This window comes from Cyprinus carpio, chromosome B24 (assembly GCF_018340385.1).
Source record: "Cyprinus carpio isolate SPL01 chromosome B24, ASM1834038v1, whole genome shotgun sequence".
Taxonomy (NCBI): Eukaryota; Metazoa; Chordata; class Actinopteri; order Cypriniformes; family Cyprinidae; genus Cyprinus; species Cyprinus carpio.
The window spans coordinates 2027215-2046313 of record NC_056620.1 but is presented as its reverse complement, the minus strand read 5'-3'; the positions used below and the strand labels follow the sequence as shown (position 1 = coordinate 2046313).

The following is a 19099-nucleotide window of genomic DNA, read 5'->3' as shown; positions in this document are numbered from 1 at the left end:
AATATTTAAATACAAAATCATTTATTTATTTATTAAATTATTCTTTTATTTATTTATTTTTCATTCGTATGTAAATTTGAAACTGAACCGCCAGTATTGCCATATTGCCAAACTATATAACATGGTATAAATATAAGACAAAAACCTGTACAGGGGCATTTTTGCCTCAATATTTTGAATTTCAGGTGCATATAACTGCATTCTAAAAGGCTTCACTATCAAGTCATTTTTTCTTCGTGCATCATGTTCATTTGCTCTGTGTAATGTAATATTACATAAATGTCTAGTGTGCATTAAATGCATTAATAACTTTAAAAACCACAAAATCAAAAATTAAAATCAAAAAACCAAAATAATAAATATATATAAATGGCCTAAAAAAAATATACATAAAAAATAAAAAATAGACTGAAAAAAGTAAATTTTTAAGTTGAACTATACCTTTAATGGTCAGAGGGGGCAGATATGCTCATTGGCCTCAAAAATATGGGTGGCTTGAGTAATATGTGCTGGAAGAGGGCAGAAATAAGGGATGGAAGCAGAAGTAAAATACATAAACGAGTGCATCGGAGTGAACTGGGGCACAGGGAGGAGGAGGAGCGTTAGAGATAAAGAGAACCACTCCTGTTTTCACGCGACTGGTCACGGCAACTTTTGCTCAGGGGCAGACATGCCTCTACGGCTTGCATTAGTGGACATTGTTAATAGAATATAATTGCTAATCTTGATGCCCTCTCACATTGAATTACTCCATCCACACCCCACAGACCCTTCCCCCTTCACTGACCTTCAAACCTCTATGTAGCATCATCCTGAACTCCCATCACAACCTCCAGCCTTGAGCGACAGCAGGGCCTCGGGGAACTCAGGGGTCTGGAGGGGGAAGAGCACAGATGCCTCCCCCCAACCATCTTTGTTATTTTCCCTTGTTGAGTGAACATGTTGCTGGGGAGGATTGTGGGTAATGGTACCTTTCTATATATAGTGCTTAGATGCATGATGTAGGCGTTTATATGCTTTTCCATTTGCACAGCCAGGTCCCTCAAATTGTTCCAAAGTAGTATGTGCTCACTCATTAGTTTAACGTAAACACAGAGCGCTTTACCATAAAGAGGTAATTATGGAAGCACTGGAGAACAGCACACCAGTTACATTCACCATATTCAGCCTCAGTCACAGATAAATGAAGCTGCCATATGTAATGACCGAAACTTTGATAGATGTGAGCTGTGGAAAGTGGTCATAATATCTCCAGTTGTTTGTCTAGATATTTCTGAAAGGACACATAAACATTGTTAAATTTTTACACAGTTTTTGGTTTAAGTCTTTTGATGTCTTTTTACAAATATAATTTAACCTTCTCTTGTGGTCAATTATTTATTTATTTATTTTTTTTAATGAAATTTAATATATATATATATATAGTATTTTAGGGGGTTTTATAGCACTAAATTATATTTATGCAATAGTTATATTCCAATTATTACCTGTTACCTGTTAAAAAGTTATAGAAGTTTAAAAATATTGTTTTGAAAAATGCACACACACACACACAAAAAAAAAACAGTTTTCCAAATTTTATATGAAATATGTATTTTCCAAAACATTTTTTAGTCTACAACTGTGAGAAAACAGCCATTAAGGTAAACAAGTTTTTAAGTTGAAAAAGTAAGTTGATAAATTAAAACAAATATTTGAGCATTTTATATATTTATTTCAACTTATCACAATTTACCAAAAATACTTTAAAAAGTCCTTGCCAAAATATGTACAACTAAAATAAAATGGCTATGCTATTGTAGTACAATATTGTCACCCCCCCCCCCCATTTTAGACGTGTTATAGTGTGCTGTTACAGAAACTGCGCATGCACATCTTTTTCTAAAACATTGTTTGTTCATTATTAATATGCTGCAGTGATTTTTTTCTTATATTTTGATTAAAATCCAAAGTAAAGTAAAATCTTTAATTAAAATCTTAAAGTGTCTTTTTTAAGTAAATGTAAAATTATTCAGCATTTATGTATTGTCAGTATCATCATTTCTGCATAACTAGCTGCCCACTAATAGATCCCTACAACATGGTCAGAGAATTGCCCACTTCACCTTTAAGGAGTGTGACAGTGAACAGGAAGTGAGACACAGAGGACTTGAGATATTGCAAAGTGATCACTTGTCAAAATGCCAGCACCTCGGGTGAAGTCACCCATCTGTCTCCTCTATATGACAGAGGTGTTGTTTGTGTCATGACCTCCTGAAATGAAAAGAAATTAAAACAAAAGAAGTGAGATTGTCCCTCAGTAGGCTTAACTCGGGGCTGTGTAAATATCATATCTCTCTTAAAATAGTCCCCCTTCCTTCAGGGGTCACGGAGGGAGATATTCTCACCTCTATCCCACCATTCCATTATCCACCTGCCAATCAAACAGCCTCCGCTCACAGCAGAGTGCACAGGGGTATAACCAGAGCCGCCTTCTAGAAGATGAGCTCCCGGAGACCCAATAAAATAAAGTAATTGATATAAAAGAGATTACCATTAAATATGAATGAAATTTAATTTAAAAGCTTTTATTAAGCATGCATTATGCCATGCGTGGGTTGATTGCTCATCATTGTGTGTTTTGAAATGAGAGATTTAGCCAAGTCAACCAAGTTGGGCGTACAAGTTGGGTGCAATGAGAGGTCCGCTCTGTTCAAACCTCATATAAGTGATCATAAACCGCTGGCTGCCCATCACAGAACCACCAGGTGCAATTGCATTTGATGCTATCATGTCATTGCATCTGGTTTCCAGTACCTTTGGGTCAACAAGGTACTGGGGGAGGGGGGGACTTGAAATCTGGGCAAAGTTGAAACCAAACGCCGGTGTATCTCTGATATTTGTAAAGGCTTTGTCAGAGAGGCAGGACTTGAATATCACAGGGTTTGCTCAGGCATATTTGCTCTCAGGTTCGAATAAGAGCCTAAAACACAATTATTCCTGTGATCAACAGACTGCTGCATTTCTAAGAGCTCTGATCTGCTGAAGTTACATTGAGAATCACTTCGTTTTTTGATTAGCGTAAAAGCACGGCACTTTTTGCTTTGTGAATTGTGTCCCTCGGGACAATGATAATCTTAACAAGACAACAAAAACAGCTTGTGAAGAGCATTGTGAGAGCTTTTATCAGACAAATGGAGGAAGAGATCTGGAGACGGCGCAAGACGAAGCCAGAAAGAACAAATTATTAGAGTTTCAGCTTGCAGACTCTGATAACAAGTCTGATAACGCTAGCCATTTAACAATTGAGGGAGATGAGCAAGTGACCACCGAGTGTGAATTACATTCATGGGGATGGGAAGGCAACAAATGAGGGGAGAATGTTTATCTTGAGTTACTGCAGTGAAGTGCCAATAAAAGACGTCTTTGTACTCTCAACTTGTGACGGATAGCATAACATTTCACGAGAGATTGCAAGCACTGTCAAAAACACTCCATTAGCGAGATGCAAAAGTGCTGCACTTGAACACGTCCTTTCATTCACAAGACAAGTTTGTGTGTTACTGAGCGTGTCTAATGAAACCTTAGTGGTGTCTTTCCATGTTAATTACCGGGAGAGATCTGAGAACCGAGAGCTTTCAGTGTTTTCGATGTTGCGTCATAAACAGATATCTTTCCACTTGAAGAGGAAAATGGCAATTAGCAACATTTGGGTTATCGACAGCATGGTAATTACACAACCACAAAATGAAAGCACAGAGAGTAGTGAAAGGCCACAACCTTGGCCACCAAGCCAAAGTAAGGAAGCTGATATGAATGTGGGCGAGTTGAACAGGTCAGATAAGGCAGGTGAAAATAATTATATAGATAATGTAAATGAAGTGGGCAGAAAAGAGCCCAGCTATAGGGATGCCAGTAATGAGACACTAAGAGTGAGTCAGAGAATTACAAACAGTATAGAGAATAAAATCAGGAGGGGAGCGAGATGATGAGGCAGATGCAGTGTCAGAGGTTGCTGATGAGGGAATGATACAGTAGATAATAAACAGTAGTTTAGTGCCTGTAGTTGAAATCTGTACTCAGTCGTGGAATGAACGAATCTTGAGGTTGGACATTTTCCCTTCAGAGTTTTGACAGATGTGTTGATGTTGACATGGAAATTTGTTGTGTCTCAAGGAACATATTCATGCAATGCGACCGGGTTGCAAAAGAGATGCTAACAAGGTGAAAGCCTCACTTGCAGTTTATCCCTATATTGATATATTCTTTCTTTCTTCTAAATGTTTTACAGGATTCCTATCTGTTATGAAGTAGAGCTCAAACTGATTATTGTTTATTACACCCTGATAATGTTCTTATAGATGTCATAGATGTTCTTATTGACATCTTGCTGTGAGATTTTACCTTCAATTTGTGTGAATTTGTAATATTTTTGGAGTCCTGGATAGTTGGAATTTGAGTTAGGTATTGCTTCTCTTACAATGAACAACTTGCAAGAGGTAGAGGCTAAACACCTCAGCGGAGCTCCATCTGTGAAGAAATGGCAAATTGTGTTCTTGTGAGGAGCTCAGGAGACATAGATGTCTGCTCCATTTATATGCTGAGAACTTTAGACGCCAAGAGGAGAGCTGAAGTTTTACAAAACCTTCAACCAAAGGTTGAAGTATTAGACTGGCTGAACAAAAGTACATTGACAGTCCTATAGCAGATCTGCTCTTGCTGATCTCCAGGGACAGATGGTGATGTTGATGTGGATCATGCTGTTCGAATGAGATCCCTTCCCAAGATCTGCCAACAGAAATTTCTGACACAGCTAAGAAAAGTAATACAACTTTTGAAATCCTGGAGACCTGTAGCGATCTGAGTTGTGAACTGTTATGTAGGAGTGCAGTTATATTCAAGGATTTCCTCCGCGAGATAATCAAGATTTAATTCAGGGCTGCCATCTTTTTGGGAGAAAATATTAATTGGACTTTTTTAATGGGATCTGGGACGGGATCATCATTCGTCTGTAATGAATATTGAAACACTGCTTTGGCAGGACTAACATTGTTCTACAGATCAAGGCTGCAACCATGAAAAGTAACTTTTCTTTGGAACTAAATTTGGGGTTCTGGCCAAAAGAAGATCTATTGCTACACAACCCAGCCGTGGCTCTGTAGTCAGCTACCTTGAAGGAGGTATTGTTGGCTATAAGAATGGCCAAACTTTTCCACATGTTACCTATAGAGGGGTGGATATCTGCTGAGAACTTGGCAAAGGGCCACACACCTGGCACAAAGACTGCTGACTGTGCTCTCTGAGGCTTTACCACCCACATCCAGACTCTCACTAGAGTCGCAGGTTCCAGAGACAAGACAGATGAGGGCATCTATTCTACAGCAAGAATGAGATAACACTAAGGGAGATGACAGACCTGCCCTCCTAAAGGTAGTTGGGAGTCCTGCACTGGTGACTTGTAGATTCAGTTTACTAGTTAGTAAACCAGGGGTTCTCACCCACACCCAAAAATGAACATTTGCTGAACGTTTACTCACCCTCAGGCCATCCAAGGTGTAGATGAGTTTGTTTCTTCATCAGATTTAAATAAATCTAGCTTTCAATAAACAAATCAACAAAGAACAATAAACTGTAAACCGGTGCAAAAGGAAAACAATTCCTAAGCACTTATATCAAAGTTTTAACTTCAAACCGTCTCTTCTGGCCAAAAATCCATAATAACGTTTCTTCCAGTGAAAAAGTCGATCCCTTGTTGTCCTCTCACATCAAAATCCACCCACAGATTAGTTTTGAACGCTTTCCCCTTGTAAACAGTGCTCGCTTTGTGCCGATTTCTCTCCTGATTCAGACGAGACAACATTTTCACTGGAAAAAGCAAAATTATGGACAGTGGACTCATATTTTAGACGGAAGCAACAGTTAAAATGTCTGAATGATGGATTTGTTTCTTACAAACACGCAGCTTTTGTCTTCTCCAGATGTTAACTGATGGACTGGAGTGCTGTGGATTACTTGTGGATTATTGTGATGTTTTTATCAGCTGTTTGGACTCTCATTCTGACGGCACCCATTCGCTGCAGATTATCTATTGGTGGCCTGAGGGAGGAATGACACATTTCTCCAAATATGATGAGGTAACAAACTCATCTACAAGTTGGGTGGCCTGAGGGAAGTGAGTACATTTTCAGCAAACTTTTATTTTTGGGTGATCTGTTCCTTTAAGGGAATATTAAGGGTTCAATACATCTTAAGGCAATGTTTCCCAACACTGTACTTACTGTAGAGGCAAACCAAGAGTACACATTTTAGAACTTGTTCTTATATATACAGATAAAGGAGACATCCAGAAATTTGTACTGTTGATGTGCCTCTGGAACTGACTTGAGGCCATCACAGATAGCCACACAATTATTTATCCTCATAGACTAACATTATGAGATTGTTTTGTTTATTTATTCAGTTGGTTGGTTGTTCGGTTTAGATGTCATTTTGAATAATGCAAACAATAATGGGTTCTTAAGTTACAAGCATCTTCATTTCTTACTCTTTTCTTCTCCACATTTTATTTTGTTGTCTCTCTTTTTCGGTCATTCTCAGAGCATTTTTAGTGCCTCGTGGGATGAAAAATGAATAAATAAGATAAATAGCTTTCAAACTGATGATTTGATAGCAATCAGAGCTGAATTATATGTATCATTTCTTTCAAAGGGAGGCAATTACGATCAAACTCGCCATTCAATCATTCCTGTCAGGTGCATGTTTTCGATTTCACGGTAAATGACAGATTCCTTTCCTTTTTTCCCCCTCTTCTGTTCTGTTGTTCCCAGGCTGATGATGCCTTAAGTGCTAGTTGTTCAACTCCTTTGTCTTCAGGAGGTTGTAATTGGGCATTTCTATGGCACTAGGGAGACAATGAAAAGAAAGGGCTGGAAAGGACAGGACAGAAGTGAGCGAGGAGAGAAAAGAAAACGAAAGCCACTGATGGTTTGGTGATTGTACAAGGTTGCACGGAGGAGAAATGCACCATGCATGCAATCAATGACAACCACTACAGCTGTTTTTTGTTCATATATTCAACTATTTTGCTGTTGTTGTTGTTGTCGTCTAGTGCTCATACATAACTAAATTTACATATAATTGCACGACATATTTCCTGGGCACAAAATATTTTTTTCACAGTTATATGCAGTGAAACGTGCAGTATTTAGAGGCACAGGCATGGCCCATCATTAAAATGTGATTTAGATGTAATCAAACCTTCCTCCACCTGTCTTGCCCCGAGGCTGTGTGTGTGTGTGAGTGTGTGTGTGTGTGTGTGTGTGTGTGTGTGAGAGAGAGAGAGTCTGTGATCAGACTGTCCCATTGAGTATGCACTGTGAGGTGGCATATCTAGGTCACACACACTGGCACTTTACTCCTGTGGGAGCTTTCTTCTGTTTCTCTCTGTCTTGTGTTCATGTCATGGATTGTCTCCGCTTTCTGAGGTCACACAGGAAGTATTGTATATGTCGTATAGGGTGCTACTGTGATCTCACCCAGTTAATTTAGACTCATTTATCACACATACACACTCTTTCCAAACACAAAATGCCTGTATCCTTATTGAATAAGAATATAGACATGCACAGATTAATTATTTTGCTCTTCACAATGAACTTATAAAACAGAAACAGAGTAGATGTTTACATTTTGGGTTTTGGATTAAAAAAAGAGCAATTGTAATATGGATTATTGGTCATTGTCATCTGATCTTAAACTCACACTCACACGCTTTAGAGATTTCTCATGATGATGTAAAGGGAACTGTTGTCTTTTGCCCTGTTTCTTGCTAACACAGGCATGTGTGAAATATGCTGGGCTGCAGTACAGTAGGTGTCAGATCCAAACACTCGTCTGGACGGCGTTACAGAGATGAGAGAGAATGCATGAGAGAGAAGGGTTGAGAAGCCTAACGATATGTTAAAATCATGTTCTGTGTCTATGCAGTGCAAAAGCTAATGACTCCCTCAGAGTAGCTGACAGTGCCATACGGTTCCCTCCATGACATTCAACACATGCACTTCCCACAAGCTTCCATGTTTGATCACTTTTGCTTTTTGCTAATGCGGTTTGAATCTCATATGCTCTGTGGCATATCATTATTGCAGTGTTTGCAAAGCAGCACCCCTTTGAATTCCTTCCGCCTCGTCTTGTACTAGACAGATTTCTTCAGTTATTTCAGCCTGAACAAAGAACATAATGCTTGAGTTGTTGTCCTTAAAACAATACACACACACACACACACACACACACACAAACACACACACACACACACAATGTAACACACAAACTTTTATTTTGAATGCGATTAATCACGATTAATCAGTTTGACAGCACTATTTTGTTTTTAACCAACAATTAAGGAAACCTGTTTCTATACGTCATTTTTAGTTTTATCTCACAATTCAGACTTTTTTTCATGCAATGTTGAGTTAAAGGGTCAACGGGTTCATATTACGTTGCTAAAAAGAACATTATTTTGTGCATTTGATGTAATGCAATGTGTTTATGCGGTTTAAGGTAAAAAAAAAATTATATATATTTTCCATATACTGTACATTATTGTTTCTCCTCTATGCCCTGCCTTTCTGAAAAGCATTGATTTTTACAAAGCTCATCGCAGTGTGCTCTGAGGTCTGCTCTGATTGGCCAGCTATCAATTGCTTTGTGATTTGCTGAATACCTCAAGCATGTGATGGAGATGTTATGCCCCTCACCATACTGTGATGCTGTGTCCCGGCTCGATGTGACAAAGCCAATAAAACCCATTACAAACAAGGCATTTGTTTCATCCAGTGATGACATAATTACTGATTATAATGACTTATACTGTCTTTTTATGCATTGCATTGCATATCATGCTGCGTAAACATAAAACCATGTCTGCATTTGTGATTGGAGAAACGACAAACAACAAAAGCACTTCTCTACACTGATCAAAACTCACGTTTTATTCATTAGTGGTAAATTCTTTAAATATGAAAAGTACTCTCAGGCTGTGATACAGAAGCGCCAGACAGTCCTTGCAAAGTCTGAACTGCCCAACTTTATAGAAACAGACACAGGAATTGTAGGCTACTCTCACAGGAAACAGTCCTCGTCCTTCTTAAAATGCGCTGCACACATCTGAATATTTGGGTTGAACTGTTCTGGAACAATGTTGTAAATACAACTTAACCTCTGATTTCTAGTTGTGTCCTCTTTGGAAGACCAAACAAAGTATTTTCACTTTCACAACAAAACACAGCGACTCCACAACATGGCGCCTGCGGCAACAGCGAGAATAAAAGTTATCCCTTCTTTCTTTGTGTGAACATTTGGGCGGAGTTATGCAAATCTTCCCACACAGTAACGTAGAGATATGGGGCCGTGTTAGAACGAGCCGTTTCCGGAGGGCATGGTTGACTCTTAACTTTTATAAAGAATATCTCTTTGGATTTTAGACTTTAGTCTCTGCAACTTTAGCTTATAACAATACAAAAACAAAATAAAAATTAAAAAAACATCATATGCCCCTTTAAAAGATCATTATTAAATCCCATTAATAATTGTGAGTTTATGTTTCACAATTGTGTTTACATCTTGTGATTTTGAGCTAACATCTACCAATTCTAACTTTTTTTCTCAGAATTCTTATATATAAATGTGTAGTTGTGAGTTTAAACATTGAAATTGCAATCTATCTATCTGTCCATCCATCCACACCATTTGGTGAACGAAAACAAGCTTCCATAAACAGTCCAACTTTTCTTTCATGCATCTTAATACTGAATTGATTTTTAGTTCAATGCAATTCAATATTTCATGCATCTTAATACTGAATTGATTTTTAGTTCAATGCATTTTCATACATATTTTTCATTTATACATTTTATTAATTTGTATACAACTCTGGATAACATGCTTCTGATTGGCCAGTCATGATAATTCTGTAATAAAATGATATTATACGCCAAAAACGTATATATTTGACCACTGTCCTTGGTAACCAAAATCTGTAGCCTACATGTGTTTCACGCCTCTCTTGTTTTGCTGCCTTGCAAACAATGATATTTCCTCTTGGAAAAGTAAATCTAGTTCTGTTCTCCTTGGCTTTTTCTGTGACCAATATCCCTTCAATCTATTTGGCCTCTAGGGATTCCTGTAAATTGGTTAAAGCTGCATATATTTATGATGTGCATACACATGTACACATACACAGAGGATGTGTAAAATAACTTTTCGATTACATCCCCCCTCCGGATTCCAGCAGTGATATCATGAATATATTCATCGAGTGCCCTTCACAGTTAGCAGGATGCTCCCCGTGACCCTCTGGACTGAGATTTTAATTTGCCTTGTTGTTTTTCTAATTCAGACCACAGAAATAATGATGCTTGGATGCCAAGTCACTCTTTTTCTAATCGACATCCTTCTTGAGGAGCGATGCTTGAGTGTGTGTGATCCTAAGTGTCTGTAAGTCCTACATCTTCTTTGGCAAGGATGAGCTTCAAGGCTGGAATATCTTCATTTTCCGTTAAAAAGCGCCATCTTTTTTCGCACCTCCTTTGACGCCAGGTTTGTCAGCGGATGGCGGTGTGGCGTTAGAGGTCAGGGATAATGAGATCTGTAGGGACCGGCGTAATCGCCAGCTTTGGCACATAACATGGCTATAAACAACAGAGCTTGTCGCCGGGGCAACGGCAGTGGTGTAGCGACTCGGGCGTAAAATAATGATGTTCCCATTAACATGGGCTAAGTACTGAAAGCTAGGGAAATTTGGAGAGGCACTTGATACTCCTGCACTTTCCTTCATTCGTTTTGTCTCTCTCCTCCTAATTAGATATTACCAGCCATCTTTAATATACTGGCTGTGATTTCTGCCTTTTTTGCCCTTGAGTGAACAACCTCCAATTGCCACTAGAACACAAGAGAAACAGGAGGAGCGGACAGATCCAGCTTTCTCTTCTTCTCCATCCTAACAAGAAGATTTTAAAATTACATGTGGCTCTCCGGAGCCTCGCCGCAGGAACAGAACGGCCCCAGCTTTTGCTCTGAAGGGCCGTTTAAAGTGGAAGATGCGCCAGAACAACTGAAGATTTTATTTTCTGTGAAAGTATATGTCTGGGTGAATGTCATCTGTGAATTAAGTGAGTGTTACATACATGTTATTTTCTGTCACTGTTTGGATGCAGGACAACACCCACAGATGCAGCAGAAAACATCAGGCTCACGTTTGCATTTTCTTCTGTCACTGACCATAATTCTATCCTCAAAATCAGGATTAGGTATACAATAATGCCATCATACAGGTTTAAATGCTCTGAGAATTGACGTGAATTGAACAAATAGCTGTAATCTCTTATAATACACTACTTAACAAACAAATAATTGCAAAAAAATGAAAGAATACACAACTTCTTCACTGCACAAATAATTGCAAAAAATGCTATGAGATGCATCATATTTTGACATGCTTGAGCAAAACAGACACTATTTATGGATTCTGTACCCTAAAATTTGTAAGAAAGAAGTATTGGATTAGTTATCATTAATTAATTATTTATTTTTATTTATTTATTTATTTATTTATTTTTGCTCTCAGACTGATTTCTCCAAGGCAGCTCTGTTATAGAGAGACTATTACCTGACTCTATTTTGTCTGACCTTCTGCTCTTTAGCTGCTTAACGACCTGGTCATTTACTGCAGGAACAAGATATAAAGCAAGACTCTTATGGCATTCACTTCTCGAAATGTTTGGGAACTTACCTCTGAGCATTACCGGCAGTTTCAGCCATTGTCTTCTTAATGTGTCCTGTTTGTGCTGTTGTTCAGAGTGTAAGGGTTCAGGTCCGTCTGTTCGTCTACGACCGTAACGTCAGACCTCTTGTCTTTAAGACACAATAATGTGGGTCTGCAGGAGCCATAGTAGTATATTACTGCTCTGTAAATCAATACAGCTGAGGTATCATCCACGTGAAAGCAAAATATATACCAATATAAACCAAGATGATGTTTCCAATGTGAAGCTGGTTAAATGAGCTTACACCGATACTGGGGGAAAAATAATAATAAAAATAAATAAATAAAAAGGCAATATTTTTAGGGCTGTGAAGCTTGAACTGCCCTGTTTTTAGGGGAAAAAAGTATGTTTATATACATATTTACATGCTATCATTTGAATAAAATTCAATATTTAAAATTAAACAATTAATCAATCTAAATTAAAATAAAATTTAATAAGCTGTTTTTTAAATTAAATACTTTATTTAAAATTTTAATTAATCAGATCATTTTAATGCATTACAATTTTTTTTCTTTATTAACTGGCTGTAATCATTTAAATTAAATAATTATTACAAATAATGAATGACAATAAATTAAAGCATGCAAATTAACATTTTTAGCCTGCTGGTTTTTTTTAAATGAATAAAAGAAAATATTCAAAATAATCACAGTAATTTAATGCATTACCTTTTTTCCCTTTTTTAGCTTGCTGTCTTTTTTAATTATTTAAATAATCAAAAATAAAATAATCACACTTAATGGATTGAATTTGTCTTTTTAATTTGCTATTTTGTATTTAAATTAGTGCTGTGAAACGATTAGTCACATCCAAAATAAATATTTGTATGTAAATTAATTATTATGTAAATAAAAACTTTTATTTTGAATGCGATTAATCACAATTAATCGTTTGACATAACTAATTTAAATACTTAATTAAATAAAATAATCACACTAAATAATGGGTTCAAATTTATTTATTTTTTACTTAATAATTTAAATTAAATTAGTTATTTTAAATAAAATAATTGATCACAATAATTTAATGCATTAATTATTAAATTAATAATTAATGCATTAAATTATTAATAATTTAATGCCAATTTATTTATTTTTATTTTTTTTTAAATAAAATAATTACTAGTCTACAGTATCGAGTGCATATTTTCAAATAAAAGGTCACAAACCTTCCTCACACAGCACATTGGTTTGGGAATGCAATACATAAATTGCTGTGTGTTGTGATTGCTGTAGACACAGGCGTCCAGTGTCACGTCTCTGTAGTGTAAACAGGTCATTGTAATGCATTGCTTTGTGTGATGAAATGTTAGCTTTGACAGCGCTGGTGACAGAGATGAAGGAGTGATTGAGGAGATGGCATTATTCTGCCGCACATGTGGGCTGTTGAGTATAATAGCATGGTCCTTTGGGTAAACTCATGTTTTGTTGAGCATTAAAGCTTGATTGGCTCGTGCCTTGACCGGTGCAGTGACTCCTGTACGAGGCCTTGGTTGAGTAAAATCTCTGATTCTGAGCTGAAGCTGGAATTGGAGTGTGTTTGTGTATATATGGTCCTTTGTCTAACCTTGTGGAATCACCTTCATTGTGTGGACCTTCCTCATGCTCCCAGTGTGGAAACAGCAACATAACGTGACTTAATAATAGATACTGTAGGTTTAGAACAGAATACACGAAGACGAGGAGTATTGGAGTATTGTGCTGCGATAAACATATGGTTGCTGTTTGTGTACTGTTTTTTTTTTTTTAATAATATTTTGGAAAAAAAAAAGTGCACTACTATTAAAATGTTTGAGTTCAATGTGTTTAATTAAATTTAATTAATTAATTAATTAGAAATTAATACATTTATTCAGCAAGGATGCATAACATTTTGACAAATGACATTTATAATGTTGAAAAAGGTTTCTATTTCAAATAAATTGCTTTTTTCAGCTTTCTATTCATCAAAGAAAGGTTTCCACAGGAATGTGTAGCAGCACAACTGTGTTCAACATTGATAATAATCAGAAATGTTTCTTGAGCATCAAATCATCATATTAGAATGATTTCTGAAGATCATGTGACACTGAAGACTGGAGTAATGATGCTGAAAATACAGCTGCGCATCACAGAAATACATTACATTTTACAAGATATTACAATAGAAAACAGTTATTTAAATTGTAATAATATTTCAAATTTTTCACGTCTTTACTGTATTTTTGAACAATTAAATGCAGCCTTTTTTTGAAAGCCGTAAATCATATATATGATTTAAAAATAAATATATTTTAAATTGTTATTTTCCATTTTAACGACACAGAAAAAAAAGTTATAAATAAAAGATTATAACTTTAACTGTAAAAGTATTTAACAAGAAAATAAGTTTTCATTCATTCTACTAAATTTTACATTTAATTAATTGTGTTGCTTATACTATATTCTTTGTAATTATTTGCAAAATGTGCTAGCAATTTCATTGAAAATTGTTTCTACACCAACATTATAATCTTTTTTTAAAAAATTTAACCCTGAACAAAAAAACAATCAAAAAGGTAAATTAATTTTTTTAATTTAATTTTTGTACATCCGAGTTAGGGTTGGGGTTAGGGTTTCTGAAGGGCTTAATAAATAATCTTTCCATTGATGTATGGTTTGTTAGGATAGGACAATATTTGGTCAAATACAACTATTTGAAAATCTGGAATCTGATGGTGCAAAAATCACCTTTATTAAAGTTGTCCAAATGAAGTTCTTAGCAATGCATATTACTAATCAAAAATGAAGTTTTGATATATTTACAGTAGGAAATTTACAAAATATCTTCATGGAACATGATCTTTACTTAATATACTAATGATTTTTGGCATAAAAGAAAAATGGATAATTTTGACCCGTGCTGCAGGGTCACATATGTCTAAACTATAGGTAGTTCAGTCAAATAATGAGTCAAGGAGATCAGTTAAAATCAGTTTCTTGATAATGGAAGTTCAAGGAGAGTCCACAGTATACAGACTTTCTCTTTTGAATACCTGTTTGATCTTTTAAATTTGCATAGCATTCTTACTACATAGTACAAAAATAGTATGAGTAGTGTGTAAATACACTATTCCTGTGCTGTTCGGAACATGGTTCACATGTAAGAAATGGCAGAAGCTGTAGGGAAGGGTGTAGTTATTATAATGTGTTTGGTTTAAGCAGCAGAAGTGTATGGGAGTTCCTGCCGTGATAGAAAAACAAACACGCGTGTGTAAGTGTATGTCTGGTGAGTGTGAGGTGGAGTGTTCCCTCTCTCTCTCTCCTGCACAGGTGTGTGTGTGTGTGTGTGTGTGTGTGTGTGTGTGTGTTTGAAGCCGGCAGGTGTTTGGGTGCTCATTACTCACGGCTGTCAGAGTAACAGAGGGGAGAGATGCTTAGTGATGGCCCATTAAACTGTACTTTTGTGCTCTGGATACTGGAGACCACACTTTATGATGAAGTCAGTGGCTGTGTGTGTTTGTATGATATTATTTATTATTTCATGTGTGTGTGTTTTATTTTACTAAATACAAATAAACCCACTAAAATTTTTTACCATACCATGCTAGATATATATATATATATATATATATATATATATATATATATATTATATATATATATATATTTTTATTTTATTTGTAAGATATTAGTTAGTATTTCTTTTTTTTTTTTTTTTTTTTTTTTTTTTTTTTTTACATGCTATAATTAACTTTACCATACCATGCTAGCAGTAACTTTTTTTATGGGGTTGCTAAGGTGTTGTGGGAAGTTGCTAGGTCATTGCTACAGTAGCCTTTGTAAGTTTGTAAATCTGCCTGATTTGTGACTGTATCTTTGGGTGCTGTATCACTAATGCAGAATCCTGTGCGATCGGTGGGATGCTTTGAGTCTGTGAGCGAGTGAGTGAGTGAGTGGTAAACTGACCCGAGGGCCCGAGCAAACAGCTTTTAAAACAAATAGACTGTTCACCTACTGCTGAGTTCAGATTCAGCTGTTATTACGGGTGACACTGACTGTGACCCGCTGACGGCCCGTCTCACTGCCAGCTCTGCCAACACAGTGCCAGCCAAAACCAATAGCACTGATTCAAGCTCATTCAGCTGGAGAACAAAAGGACAGAGAACACTGTCTCCGTGTATTGTGTGGTCTCTGATTCATTTACCACTTAATTATGTCACCGCCATTCAGCTTGTTCTGTTTCTGTGTAGAATAGGCAAGAAAATACTGCTGAAGCTATTAGGGATTGTACAGATCGTTTGCTCTGAGCTGTCAAGGCTGTTCCTGTTTGTTTCAGATCTGTTCGTTTGTATTCTGATTCTTCAGATTCAGAATATAGAATATAGAATCATATATTCTTAGTTTTTATGAAATGTTAAGTTTTAGTAACTGTTTGTGCTCTTAAATTTGTATTAGTTCTTGTTTTTAGAGTTATAGTTAATAATAAAAACACTGATATATGAATGAGAATGAGATGAATGTCTTTTGAGTGAAACTGAAGAAAGTAGGATAATTAATAATACCAAGTGCTCTGGATTCTGCAAAAACACAATGTGAATGGATAGTGGGTGGAGCCAAAAGAGATGTGAGTTCAGTGTGAATGCAAAAAGAACTGGCTCTGGTTTATTTAAAGACATCAGAAAATCAGAATTGGAGATTTATTTATTTTGGTTCATGTTGTTATCTTGGTTCGCATATCCTAGAATTTTACAGAATTCACTGTTACAAGATATACACAAGGAAAACCAACCAAACTATTTGTATCTTGGCATACACTGTAAAAAATGCTGCTGCAATTAGTTGAACATTTTTGAGACAACTTAAATATCCTACTCAGCTAAACTAAAGTTAACTAATCTTATAATTAAGTTAAGCACAAACACTTACTAGTGTAAGTCGAAAACAACACATTATTACAGATTCTAATGTTTGAATTTTAATTAGTGATAGCAAATGTCAGAAATCATATTTATAGTCTGTGCATTTTTAAATCCAAATTTATAATTAAATATTTAAATTATTGTATCTCAATTTGTGACCTGTTACCGACTAGTGACTTCCCATCAAGCCATTTCTTGAGGTTCTTGTAAAGATGTTTGATGGTGAAAACAAACTCTCAATGTGAGGTCTAGGGAACGTGTCTGAGCATATTACTTTACTTTCTATGTTTAGCAAAATGAACGAAGTGGACTGAGAGACCCACAGGTCACAGAAGTACTGTTTGCACATCAAATACAACCCAGTCACGAAGTTCATTACAGAGTCTCTCCATTTGTTAATGACAATTACGCTTCAAGCCTCAGGCATTGTGGAGATGAATAAAACACAGTGCACTCGGCCCATTTCATCCACGAATTGACGTCAACTCCCGCAGGAGTTTTACTGTAAGGGTTAAAGAATTTGCTGTCAGCCCAAAAGAAACCCTTTGAAAGAGCCAAAGAGTCACGTTTGACCGTACTTGTTTGCATGCCTTAGAAGTTTGAAATAGATTAATTATCTGAAATCCTTGGCATATCTCTCCACGTGTGGCTTTAAGAGAGGGACGTGCTGAAAAGGAAGATTATTTAAGGAGAGTTAATGAAAAAGTCCTTGAGATGTGCGGTGGGCTGTCAGCGAGAGCAGTGATATATCGAGCCTCGCTGATATTAGCATGCGTGCGGCGGACTTTTACACCTAGACCCCGGCCATTTGTTGATTAATTAATCAGGTAATGTACAGTATCCGAAAGTTTGGCTTTTCGAAGCTTATGGAACCAAAAGAGAATGTCTCCCACAATCCTGTGCAGGACTGAGGGTCATTAGAGCGCCGGAGCGGGCCGTGGAAAGTAGAACAATAAACATATTTGGGGAAAAGAGTTCCCCATCTCATGAATATATTCAGTCCGGTGGCTCTCCATCAACCCGTCTGAGGTAATTCTGTTGAGTTTGTGTTCTCGTGGTCTTCGGTGAACCTTGGCGATAGAGTTAAGAAAATAAAAATGGGGTAACAGTGGTTAGTTAGCTGTAGAAATGGGATTTCTGGGAAACATCACACATCCATTCGCTGACTGAAGTGAGTTTTTGTTTGGTAATCAAATGATTTTCATAATCAATGCACATTCGTTCTTGAATGGAGGTGTCGCGAGAAAGCAACTTAGTCAATGAAAATGATTTCCTTCATCGAATGGAAATGTGGTTTTATTGGAGGCACTCATTCATATTGTCGCCGCACAGATTTGCACACTCTCTGTTATTGCTTTATTTGTACAAAATTTGATTATCGCCCCCAGTAATCCTGTACACGTATAAAACTCTCAGAGAATTATTGGAAATGTATGTTAAGAGTCTTGCTTTGACTGGAAGACGGACCACAATCCGCATCTTCCCTCCAGCCGAAGCTATTAGTGTGCACAGGAAATGACATCACAGACATGCCTCGGAGACCTCGGATCCCAAAGGCAGCTGTTGATAATGGCGCGGTGTTGTTCCATTGACTGAGAAGCCAGTCTGTACCACATCCTGTCCAAAGGCTGGACAGTGTAACGATTTAAGATTTGAATCAGGAAGGCACAATGGTTGAGGAAGTTAGTCGGGTGTTAGTCTGTGTGGACAGATAACACACACACACACACACACACACACACACACACACACACACATATATATAGGCCTATATACAAAACTTTATCTCTAAAGCCCTGCTTACTCACTTCCTGTTAATTCCTTAACAAAGTTACTGCCAACCAGGGTTAGAGATCATGTTATCAGACCAATTAAAGGAATATTCTGAAATTAAGCTCAACCGACAGCATTTGTGGTGCAAGGATCAAGGAATCTTCTCAATAGGAATCTGCACAATTGGGAATTTCAGATGAGGGGTGTGTTTCTCACACCAATTGTGTATCAGATTCATGCTTGTTTGTCTTTGAACAGGTACATTCACTGCGTTTACCAAAATAATGCTGTTTAGTTTGGAAATGAACCCTAAGTAAGTAGTGTTTGACCATGGACCTTCTTTGGCTTTGAAATTTTGCCAGAGTTTTGCTAATGATTATGATCGTGATCATGACTGAATGCTGATCTCCAAAACAATAAATAAACAAATGCCCCCCCCCCCCCCCCCCCCCCCCCCCCCCCCCCCCCCCCCCCCCCCCCCACAACTATATATATAATTTAATATTAGAATTTATATTTAATATATAGCCAATTTTAGTAAGATAAAAAAAAAAACAACAACAAAAAACAAATAAGTAAAATAAGTCACGCTGGGTCAAAATTGCAGTGTTAAGAAGAAAAGAAAAGAAGAAGAGGAAGAAAA

General features: G+C 36.8%; 1 protein-coding gene across 5 annotated transcripts in view; it reads left to right on the top strand.

Annotated features, from left to right (window-relative positions):
• Positions 1-19099, top strand: part of LOC109070279 (partitioning defective 3 homolog) — a 455709-nt gene that overhangs the window by 328423 nt on the left and 108187 nt on the right. The window lies entirely within an intron of this gene.